This window comes from Zonotrichia albicollis, chromosome 1 (assembly GCF_047830755.1).
Source record: "Zonotrichia albicollis isolate bZonAlb1 chromosome 1, bZonAlb1.hap1, whole genome shotgun sequence".
NCBI classification, from domain to species: domain Eukaryota; kingdom Metazoa; phylum Chordata; class Aves; order Passeriformes; family Passerellidae; genus Zonotrichia; species Zonotrichia albicollis.
The window spans coordinates 104,245,533-104,258,070 of NC_133819.1; positions in this window are offsets into that span (position 1 = coordinate 104,245,533).

The following is a 12,538-nucleotide window of genomic DNA, read 5'->3' on the forward strand; positions in this document are numbered from 1 at the left end:
ACAAATTCCCCCAACACAAATGAAATGAGCATTTACTCCTGTGGTGGTACTATCACACTTTCCACAATAACAAAATTGAAGGTCACGTAAACTTTCATATTGCTCATTTCATGTTTCATCTAGTTCTACATCTATGTGTGTGTAAATTTGATATATTGGAGAAATAGAGGCATGGGAAGATTCATTTCATGTGATTGCTTTCATGGAGTTGTCCAGTACCACCTTCAACAAAGGTGGCAGCTTTAGCTAAGAGATCCTACAGAGCCCAATTTTTAAGAAAGCTCCTTTTCTTAGAAATAGAAATCCAGTTTGCATGCTGATTTTATCCATGGTTAAGTTTCTTCCTCTCAGGCAAGTTCAGTCCTTTAGTTTAAGGATCCTTTTTTTTTCTCTCTTTGGTATCTATTCTTACAACAAAAGCACAGACAGCAGCAAGGTCCACAACTTGGCTAAACTGTGCCTGCCACAACTTCTGTGCTTTCTTCATAAGAGGAGATCTTTCACTGAGTGATTTCATCTCTTTTTTTCTGTGTTCCTTGTTCCTCTTAATCCTTTGGTCTCTTAGATTTCACACTGGTGCCTCTATATTCCTGCCCCCTTCAGCTCATCTCCACATCCCCCACCTCTTCACCCTTCTGTCTCAGCACCACTTTCAAAAGCTACCTGCACATCCACTTTCTTCCTCACCTGCCATTGTGATATTAGCAGCTGGCAGCCTTTTCCTCAGTTTAATTAAAGGTCACCCTTAATCTTCACAGGAAATATCTGTATTTGGGACCTCAGTACTCTAGCTGCACTTGGAAAAGTGAGAGAAATTTTTGATATGATTCAGTGCATTAATACTGCTGATGCTAAGAATCCCAAAGCAGCTGCCAGAATCCATGCAAAACAACATGCCACAGAAATAATATTTTTTCATGGATTATAACTACTTAAAGGTAAAATGCATGGAACAGAAAAAAAAAAACTTTTGCATATGCTTTGCTATGTGAAACTAGGTTTTAAAGAATAGCAAGTAATTGTTGTAATTTTGTAATTTTGTTTTCATGAGCTAAACTTAGTTTTGCACCAGTGGCTCACAAAAGCCTATGCCAAGTAAGATATTCTCAGAATTAAGGAGGAAGGAAAAATGTCTGGTTTGGGAGGAGAACACATCTATTCTCTCTCAAAAAAAACCATCTGAGAAACAAAAGATTCACCATCTTCTGTTTAAAATAATTTTCCAGCTGGATCAGTTCTAAGTGTCACACATTCCAAATGTGTTTCATATATTTGGACAGTAGTGCTTTAGTGTCACGAATCTTTCTGAATCATCTCTTCCAGTAGTACATCCAGAACTATCTTCCCCAGCAAGCTGAGAGCAGCCCAGTCTGGGTTTGGGTTGCCCCAGCACACACATGTGCACTGGTGAGAACTGTACAGCAATGGGAAATTCTGCAAGGCAACGTGAATGGCATAGGAAAATCCTGTCCAGCACTGAGTATCACAAACAGCAAATTAAGAGATGCTTACAGATATAATATATGTGAACCAAAGAGGGGAAATTGTAGTAATCACACATTGTGTTTGAATAGTACTTTGTATTGTGAGAAATCTTAGCATAATGTGGTATATAACTACATTGCAGCAGACCTGTCATTTGGAAAGTGGGAGGGAAAGAGTTTATCCTCTCCCCCAATCAATCCCTCATTTGAGTTTCTCTTTGTAAAGTCATTTCAATAGCAAGCAAAAGCTCACTGTGCACTAAGCATGAGTATAATCATCTTTCAGTGCCCCCTCTTCCACTGGATTTTAAATAGCAGGTTCCCTTGAGCACAGCAGAGTTTGATCAGAAATGGGAAATGGGAGCTCTGCTGTTGGTGTTCAAAGAAAACCACAGCTCTTCAGGTATCCCCTACAGGACTGAGACATTCCACTGGACTTGTCAGCCCTTGCAAGGAGGGGATCTTCCACAGGGATGGGAAAACTCAGGACGGTGCTGTGCACCCCTGAGGGACTGATTACCTGGGTGCAAGAGGGAGCTGCAAGGAGCAATGTTCACCAAAGTACAAGCAGCTGCTGCCACTCAGCAGCTGGCACAGAACTGGAGATGACAACCCAGGAAGTCTGCCTCCACAGATGCAAACTTTCACATACTTTCATCTTTTCATGTAGATTTTATAAAATAAGAGGTATTAAAAAAAAAAAAAGGCAACAATTGGAAGCTCCAGAAATAGTTTATATAAAAATCCCTCATATTTCGTGTTACGTGAGCAAAGCTTGTGCTGGATTTCAGTTGCCAAAGAGCATATGAGCTGCCTGTGAAATGTCCAACATTCTCATCTGGAAAAACTTTTAGATTTTATTCCTTTATTTGGCTTGAAACAGAGCTTTTTTGCTTTTGTTAAATGTTTAAGTGAGGTCTGGACCACAGGAAAAGTAAAAGGCAACATGCTGGCTAGAGGACATAATTTTATATTTTAGAAGAAGGATTTGGAGTGAAAACAGATGAAAGCTGTAGGGGCCCTGGTCAGATGGCAGTCAAAAAATCTCCAGGAGCCAGAAGGAACAGAGTCCAATATATTTGAATCCTGGCTCAGAAGAAATCAATGATCAGCTGAAACTGGGGATGATGCAAGGAAAAATAAAGAAACCAACATTCCTTGAAGTATTGCTTCAGCACTTTGTATAGTGAATGATGGAAAAATACAATCAAGAGGAGATTCTCATAATTCTGGCATCAAGAATTTCTGTGTGTTCACATTAACCACTGTTACTCTGGTGATATTTCTAAATAGAACAGAAGCTGCAGAGGCACAGAAAGCAAAAGATGACCCAGAACAAACAGGAGGACATGGAAAACCTGGAGAGAGCAGACTAAAGAGTTGTATAGAAATCTAGTCCATGCTCAGCACCAAATGGGAATTGGAGATGTAATTAGGGAGGAAGGAGACTGACATCCACTGGACAAAGTAACCAGTCAGGGTAAAGGAAGAATTCAATAGGAAGAGGGCCATGTAAGGGAGATGTTAGTACAGGTCATTTTATTTGTGAAAGCTAATGAGTCAATTAGCATACAGCAACTCCAAACTTGCTGCCTCTGAAGCATCCCATGCCCTTGTTTGGAAAAGTCACAGAGGTCACAAATTGCAAAGGAACCTTTTTAGCTTCACTACACAATCTTAAGGAAGTACAGTCATTGCAGGAAACCAGTCCCTTGACTTATAATGGTACCAAAACATGGCTTTACCATGTAATTATACTGCTGTTACAGGTATTTGTATTGCTGCTGTTCCTAGCTGTGCCATTTCAGTCAAATCCTGTTTTCTTTGTCATCCAGGAATGGTCAGTGGAAGTAGGATATCCTCCTTATGCCCTGGAGCAGAGTCTTGCTTTTCTCACAGTCTTGCTTTCCTCACTAAATATTGTTCTCAGCAGCAGTTTGTATAATCATGAAAAACAGAACTGACCCCTTACATGGCTTCTGTGGATCTAAAACCATCATGCAATGGATATGGCCCAAGGAAATTATCAATAACTTTAGTTTTTACTGCAGTATTGCAGACTCATGCTAAGCCACTGGGGAAAAAAACAACCCAGCCAACAACAAAAATATAGGTGGAATTTCTGTCACTAAACTATAACCACATACAAAATTAACTTTGTAAAGGGACTGAGGTGGTGGTGAGAGTGGCTCTCTCCTTCAGCTGTTTCAGTTCTCTTTGTTCTGCAAAACTTGATCGCCAGGAAAGGGCACACACTAGAGGTTTAATTTCATCTATTCAGCTAGTTTGTACCATTAAACAAAATTATTTAAAATTAAACAAAATGTCTAACCTTCCCTCCAATTCTTCAGGTTCCTATTGACACTTAATGCATCATATCACTGATTTATTTTATAAATGCTGAATTATCAGGTATGATAAAAGGGTCTTATATAAATATACTGGTATAATTGGGAGCAGGGAGTGAGAAGGCTGGAGGAAGTAAGGTCTGGACATTCATTGTTCTAGAATTTCATCACTATTTTGAAAAATTTTTGAAGTGTTTTCCACATGTGCTATTGTTAAAGGCTCTGTGTGTCACACCGGATGATGCCTTGCACTGCTGCACTGGGCCCTCGAAAGGAAATGGAGTTGTTCAGCCAGTCGCTTCTTTTCCAGTTTCTATTGTTCTGTCAAGGTTAAAGTTTTCTTTCCTTAAGGATCCCAGCTGTAAACAAGCAGCCCCTAGCACAAATAGTCTCAAAAAATCCTTGTAGTTTATCATTCAACAGAAATTAAACACCTGTTAGTCTTTTAGATTGGTGCCATAATGCACACTTCAGTTTAACATCACTTAGCATTGAATTTAAAGGACATTTCCTTCATTAAAAAGCTTTCTCACTACAGGAGAAAAAACACAAATGAAGTCTCTCTAGAGACATTTTGCTTTTTATTGGTACTCAGAACTGCTTTAAACTCCCACTCCTCCTCCCATACTAACTCCCCCCAACAAATGCTCCCAAACCTTCTTTACATGGCTCTGCTTATCTGGATTTTCTCCCTAAAGAGGACTAAATAATCTTTATTTGTAGAAACAGTATTTGCTAGCAGAAGTAAATTTGAAAATGCATATTCACAAATATGTAATCATTTGCTAAAGATTTTGGAAGTACAAAAATCAATATTGACTACAGCTTGGTTAACAATACATTTTTTTAGTCTGTGCTGGCCCATAACAACAAAAGAGCTTAACATATTTATAACACTCATACATTTTTTAATTAGAAATAAAAGATTTTGTATTCTGGTGCATCTGTATTTAATAGTTACAAAATGGTGAATGAAAGTTACTTTTTTTTTCCGCCAGCAACATTTTCCTTGGAAAATGGAAACTGCTTTGCAAAGCTAAAACTAATACAGAGAATTTCTCTTTCCCTTCTTCTGTGCCATATTAGATAGAATCCTCTCAGCAAAAATTCATTCAGTAGTACTACATTCTAAAGATCATTGATTGTTAAACTGTGTAGCATTATTTTTCTATGCTATTTTTGCACTGAACACTGCAAAGGCACCAATTATTATTGCTAACATTATTGCAACATATCAGATTGTTTCCAGTTGCTCATAAATTCTGTATAGCATCATATCCTTTTCCTATGGCTTTACATTAGCACTGTAAAAGCCAGGAACATGGTTTACTATTTTGGACTTAAATTCATTCTTTTTCCTGAATATTTCCTAAATATTATTTTTCCTGAATAGCTTCTTCCATTAACTGAAGTGCATGTCAGATGAACAGTGGCCCAACTCATCTTGAGTTGCCCCGGTACAAAGTGGTGCCTTCCCCTTTTGCCACACTTATGCCATGCTCTTGTCATAAACAAGAATTTTACGTTGACCTGGGTCGTCAGAGAACGCTGAAGAAAAGATCAGGAGCCAAAGACAGTATTTTAGGTAATTCTAACTGTTAACCATTCCTGTGCTGATGGAACAATAGGCAGCAGCAGCCATGAATATAATGTGAGCATCTGCCCAATGGCTAAGAGCTTTATCTCACAGCTTGGGAGCTCAGATGGATGTGCTTGGAGTGCCACCTTCTTTTCCCTTGCAGCCCAGGTTAAATATTGACTGGCCTGAGCTTAAGGCTGTTTGTTATGTGCGAGCCAAGGTCATTATTAATGCAACAGCTCACAGAGCCCAATATGTGCTAAGCACTCTGCAGAGATGTAGGGCAATCCAGGCCCCAATCCCAAAAAAGCTGATATGTCAGTGTCAATTTTTGACACAGCAGCCATTCCTCCCTATTGCTCCTTTCCTCCCATTCCTGTTTCCCTGGGGTGTGTTACTTATCAAGTCACTTGGAAAGTCAGAACAAGTATTTAGTTTGAGGAAACAAAAATTTGCCTCAACACCTGAGTTCTGAAGACAACCAAAACCTTTGCAAAAGAAATGGGAATTAACAGCAGACTGTGAGTTCAGTTCCCTCTGGTTGCATGGGGAGTAGAAAACCCATTCAGCCATTTCAAGCACTAAACAGATATCTGGAATCATCTCTGCTTGGATATAGCAACGGGTCAAGGTTCCCACACATTGTGGCAAAGGGGCTGGAGCAATGGCTGCCTCCATCACTTATAAATCCATCATTAAAATTACCTATTTTCAAAGAAGAAATATTGCAATAATACAAATATTATTTTTTAAATCAGCTTGATAAAGACTAGTTCTAAATTGTCTGTGAGACACTGGCAGAACCATAGCATTTTCAGAAAACAGGTTTTTGCTTCTCAGATGTTCTGCCTCTTTTAGTCCATTCAACAGAAATGACAGTTCAGGGTGAACCGGCAAAAAGTTATTTAGTCTAGATCAAAGGTTAAATTTTCAGCTCCCCTCTCTAATAATAAATAAAGTTTTGAAAACATGTTTTGGAAATGATATTTTGTGAAATGAATTTCAAGGTGGCCTTTTAGGGTAGTCAGAATTACAAGACCCAATGTGACACGCCTTGTGTAGGAGAGAAAAAGAAAGATCTTGTGTATAAGAGATTTAAGTAAGCTTGTAAAAACTGCTCATGTTGAGTTGCATTTTTTCTCCAGCTGAATTCCTGCTCAGTTGCAGTTTACCAGTTAGGTTCTCCTCAAATTAAATCTACAGTTTTATGTGCAAGGGAAGGGAAAAAATAATAAATCAAAACTAATGAGATATTCTTTATACTATTGACGTCTTTATTTTTTCTTCCTGCGTCACTGCTATATTTGAAAGGCGAAAACAAGGAGTGAAACTGAATGTGAAAAATGAAAACTGCCCACCTGGTGAAAAGAAGGGAAGGAGGAAATCAGAAGGGTGAGTTAGCAATTCCTTAAGCACATGCAATGTCTATAATTTTCAAACGACTATTGCACTAAGACACAGAGAGGAAGGGAACTGATAGGGAGAGTGTTTGCTCTTTCATAGACAGACTTGTGAGAGAAGAACATCAGCATTTTGCCAAGGCTGTGTGTAGCACATGCACAGCTCAACACAGGCTCAGAATGGCAGCCACAGGAGGGAGGAGGATTCTCACCTGCTTTCCTCCCCTGCTCTCTCTGCCTTCCCTGCAGGGAGAATATTGACACAGCCCTTCCTTTCTCCAAGCTCAAAATCCAGTCAGTTAATACATTTTGCCTGTCCTTCTCTGGATTAATCCACAAAAACCTATGTTAATACCTTTCTCCAGATTTTAAAATCATATTATTCTTTTCCTTTTTTTTTTTGCTATGTGAGTCTTTTGTCTCTCTCTTTCCCTAGCCCCTCCCTTACCCCCAAGAAAAACAGAGTGACTAGACTGAGCAAACATTGAATCAGACAATGTACAGCTTGCTTTCAAATGCACAAAAAACCAAACCAGGAAAGAAGATATTAAAAACTCATGGGGTTTTTTTCCCCCTCTATAATCATAGGTGTTATTATGACAACGTAGGTAAAATATTTTCTGGTGGAGGTGTTATTTTTGAATTTATAATATCTGTAAGTTCAGACAGCGGTTGAGAAGTTGGCACTCATCAGCTTCTGTGTGCAGGAGCACTGGCACGTTAGGCAGAATGAAGAGTGCAAGGGTGCTGCTCGGAGCTGTGCTCATCCATATCATTACACATGATTAAGCTCACACGTAGCCTTCTTGCAGTTCAGCAGGAAGCTGTATCTAGAATTTGGCTGTCACCAGACTGTACTGAATTTAGTGAGACTTTTTGTTTCATTTACCTTACTGCTCGATTTTTCTTGTCTGGCAACTTCTGATTGTTATCCAGAGAGCCATTCTAATGTCTAAGAAATTAATTGATGCTATAGTCTTCCTAGCGTTTGTTTTCAGCTGCTATACTTAAATGATTATTTTCTGAAGGCTGTTCTTCACATACAGAAATGTGAAAAAAATTAACAGTGAAACCAGAACATTTTTTTCACAAGAAAACCTTTGTAGTGAACAGAGAGACACTGAATATGATGTATAGCATTCCACATGGTTACCAAATTTGTCTTTAATGCAGGCATATAAATCTTAAAGTCTTGGCATTACTTCAGGTATGCTGCATACTGCATACATACTCAGTTCTGCATTTTGTGAGGGGGGCAGAACAGCAATTCTCTACAAACCACCAATTTTCAGAAAGATAACTTACAGTCAATCTATCTTTTCTATGAGACTAGGTATGTAAATATATTTGCTCATGACCAGAAAGCTTCTGTTTCAGGAGATTTGATAGCTGTTTTAGGAGATTTGATTGCTGTTTCATCTAACTCAACAATTAGCTCTCACTCTATAACGATCACATTTCTTTTTTTTTTTGCCTGAGATGCATTTCTGTGGGTGCAGTAGAGGATTGATATACAAGACATAAGAAGTAAAACATCAACCTGTATTTTTGATGAGGCAGTGCAGAAGATGTGGATTGGGGTCCAAGTCCAAGAACAAAGAGATTTTGTAAGTAGCTTGGGTGAAAGAAAACTCTTTTCCTTGCACTTTCAGTTATTTTCTTTCAGGACTCAAAGGATCTCTGTCTGGAGCCATCAAAAATTTCTCTCTTATATGACAGATGAGAACTAGATCTTCTATTGCCAGAATGACTCATCTGGCTTCCCCAAATAGGAACATATCTTTGTAGCCACTCTGACTTTATACTTGGTGCCTATAACCTGTAACTGTGTTGTTAAGACCATGTGCCTTGCCTTGGTATGTTGCAGACTTTCCAGGAGACTCAGACAATCAGTGCAAAAATACACTCAGACCTAAGACCCTCCCTGGCTTTCACTTTCAGAAGAATACCTGGCCAAGGTTTAAAAAGTGACCATTCATCATCATAATTCATTATAAGTTGTGGGCAGCTGCATGTATTCTTCTGGTAGCCATTACAAGTATAAAATACTGTACTTTGCAGCATGGAGAGAAAGGACAGTGCAGCAACTAGTGACAAGAGCTGACCCTTCCATCAAAGAAAAACTGATTATCAGTGAATTTTCATTTGTCTGTCTAACACTCAAGACACCAATTAACTACCTTTCTCCTATTAGCAATATCTATAGTGTGCTATGTAGGAAAAGAGTCTTAGTCAAAATTAACAAGGCACAAAGCACTAGTTGGATAGCAATTAGCAGACAGTGTCATTGCCATATCTTCCTAATAAGATGAAACAATAGAGAAGGAAATGTATTCTGGGCATTTAATGGATGCTGTAGATCAAATAACATCTCAGAGATTTCTGAAGCAGCGTAAACAGAATGGCTCCCCGTTGTGAAAAGTCATCTTGGATCAATGGTAGAACTGGAATAATCGCTGGCATGTAACTGATGTGGGGAAGGGAAATATACAGTATACTGAATTTTGTGTTATCAAATGAATGGCTTAATTTGAGCCTGCAAGAGTATTTCACCAACTCTTTTCAGGACAGGAGATAGACACTAATGGGGCTGGGTTGTTTTTGCAGACAGATGTCCACAGTTCCACCCTTTCTCCCTCTTGTTGCTCAACCTCAGCCCAAGATCAACATGATTCAAAAGCAGGTTTCATTTATCTGACATCCACATGTGCTCCTTTAGGGGACAGAGGCTTAAATAAATGGTCTGGATTTTGAGGTCATCTCTGTAACAGGATTAAAAATATTAACTGGCTCATAAATTTGTTTTACCAGGGTAGCGTTGCCTGACTGAGCCTGTATCATTTTTATTGCTAGCTACAGTTATGTTTATTGACAGACAAGGATTATAAAATGATGACACAAAGCAGTAGTTATTCTGGGATCCAGCAGGAACAATAAATTCTCTGCCTCCAGTTCTGGAAATGTTTCAAGGCTTTTTTCTTCATGAATAGTTACTCTATAAAGCCACAGTATTTTCTTGACTAACATTACTCATTTTCTTCACCTGTGTTGCTCCAATCAGTACAACAGAAAGAGAGTGGTATAATGCTTCAAAATTTACAAAGCCCTAAGTACACAGAGCTGAAATTATATTTTTTCTGTAAATCTTAGTTGCCAACATCAACAGCAGAGTTTCTTCTGTCTAGGGATATTTCAGTACACAAAAAAAGCCAGCAAAAAGGCAAACAAGAAAACATAGTAAACATGATGAACTTCAATTGGAGAGAAAGAAATAAAGAACATCTAAGCTTTTAAATACACAACAAAATGGCACAAAATCAAACATACATCAGAAGTTTGTTGAAGCCCAAGTTTTCAAATGTTAGTTATGTGCTTTAATGACACTAAGAAATTGAAGGACATTTGCTGCCCAGTGCAACAAATGATACAGAGGTGGCCTACTTCACTTTCAGGCTATTTCAGATGTCAAGTCTTTCAAGCCTCTATAATTTATCTTATCTTCCTTCTGCCCTTTGAGTGTTTGTTTACATCTTTCCCATAGTCTGAAGCCTGAAACTTCACTCTGAATGAGGTATCACTGGTCTCAATAGCAAGATTGATACTGAAACCCAGAAGGGTTGAGGCTGCAAAGGACCTCTGGAGGTCATCTTAACAGCCTCTCTGCTCAAGCAAGGTCATCTAGAGCCACCTAGAGCCTCTTGCCCTTCACAAATTAAAATTAATTTGTCCAAGAAAAAGAAGAATCTTTTTTTTACATAGCAGTGTCGCACTGTTGCCACTGTCTTTGTCCTCCCAACTTCTAACTCCTTCTCTGCCTTATACTGCTTTCTCCCCAGTTTCATACACACAAAGCACTTCTATTGCAATTGCATGCACCTCTATCAAATTTCCATCAGCTGATTTTGGAACAATTTCCTATTTTCTGGAACTCTTTCAAAATTTGAAAGCATCCTCATGATTTCATCATCCAGATCATTGATCAGCAAAGGATTGAATAAAAATGGACTCAGAAATACACAATTTTAGATGTCCTCCCAGTTTGACAAAAAACCAGTGATAGTTTCTCTTTGTTTTTGTTTTCTCAACCAGCTGTGAGCCTTCTCTGTGGTGATTTAATCATATACCATAATTTGCTTATGAGAATGCTCTGTAGGAGACTCAAGAGCCTCACTGAAGCCAAGACAGATCACATCTACTGCTTCCCCCTTATTCACTTATCCTGTCAAAGAAAGAAATTAGATTGGATTGATACAATTTGTCCTTGACAAATTCACATTCACTAGACTATTATTACCCTCGAGGTGTTCATAAATTGATTGATTGATCCTCCACCACACGGCTTCAGTTCAAGGAAAATCACTTCAGCAGCATCTACTCTGATGTGCAGCTAATTGGGCTCAGTTCTGTGATTTCAAATCTTCTTCTGCAGGTTTGGTACTGACTTTCCAAAAAGGCATCCTAACTATCTTGACCATGTGTTCTCTTCAGTCCCAAAGCTAACCAGGTTAAATGAGCTTTACCTGCCACACTCAAGGGCACCAGAACTACGCACAAAAACTGTGCTCATAAGAATATCATGCACCCTCCAAATGAGCTCTCTTTACTGCAGTATCAAACATAAAATCATTGCCTGTTGATGAGAATGACCTACCAGTTCTGGGGTTCATGCTACTGTGGTGCATGAGTAAGAATATTGTGTCATTTATGAAAAGCAGGACACAGTAACTGGTATTATTTGTAAACAGTATTTGCAATTTATATAAATGAAGCTGCATAGAATGGCTTCATCTCCTTTTTTTTTCCCAGGAAGGGAGCAGAGTTTCAGTTTTCTAAGCCATTTGACCCTGAGGCTTACATTTGGAATTCCATGCTGATAGACACTACATAATTATTATTTTAATTAGAAAATCTGAAAAATATTCCACTGTGTGTGTTAATTCAAATGTTATAGCTGCCACATAGGGCTTAGTCCTACAATGATTTTAGCACAGACTGACACTGAGCACAGTTGGCTTTTTGCTCAGGACAAGATCAATATTTTGGCAAGGCATCCTCACAATGAAGAATTAGCTAACTGAAAGGCTGTTTGAACCCAAATTGACCACAAGTACGCTGCACTATTAAACACTGGAATTTTGACTTTTACACTTATGAGTAAAAAATATTTTAACTTTGTTCATGTGCAGAGAGAACTGATTTTCTAGTTCTTGCTTCAGCAAAACTCCTGCAAGTAAGGAAGGGTAGTTTGAGTTCAGTGTGAGATGATCTCAGTGTGCTCAGTGTGAGGTGCGCTTCAGTCACAGTTCTGTCCTCATTCTTGTTTGATCTCAGTCCCCTGTTAGGTTCTGCCACTGCAAAACTTATGCACAGAAATTCAGTGGGATCACAGCCACTAGGAAGTACAATTTTTAGAATTCCAGTACCTGTTTCCTATTTGTGAATCAGAAGAAAATATTACTTTCTTATATCACTTTTTGAAGAACTGAGACACATTTTTAAGGGCCAGAGAAGTACCAAAATAATAGACTATTTGTTTCAAAGATAATGCAAAGCACTGAATAGGTCATTATGGAATCATTTAATTTGAAGAGACATTACCACAGAGCAAAATGAACAGATTAATTTTGCTATTTATTTTCTTTCTCTCTTTGGAAACATATAAAAGATACCATTTGTAGAATGATAACATTTTTTGTTCCATCATCTACCAGTGAAAATATATCCATT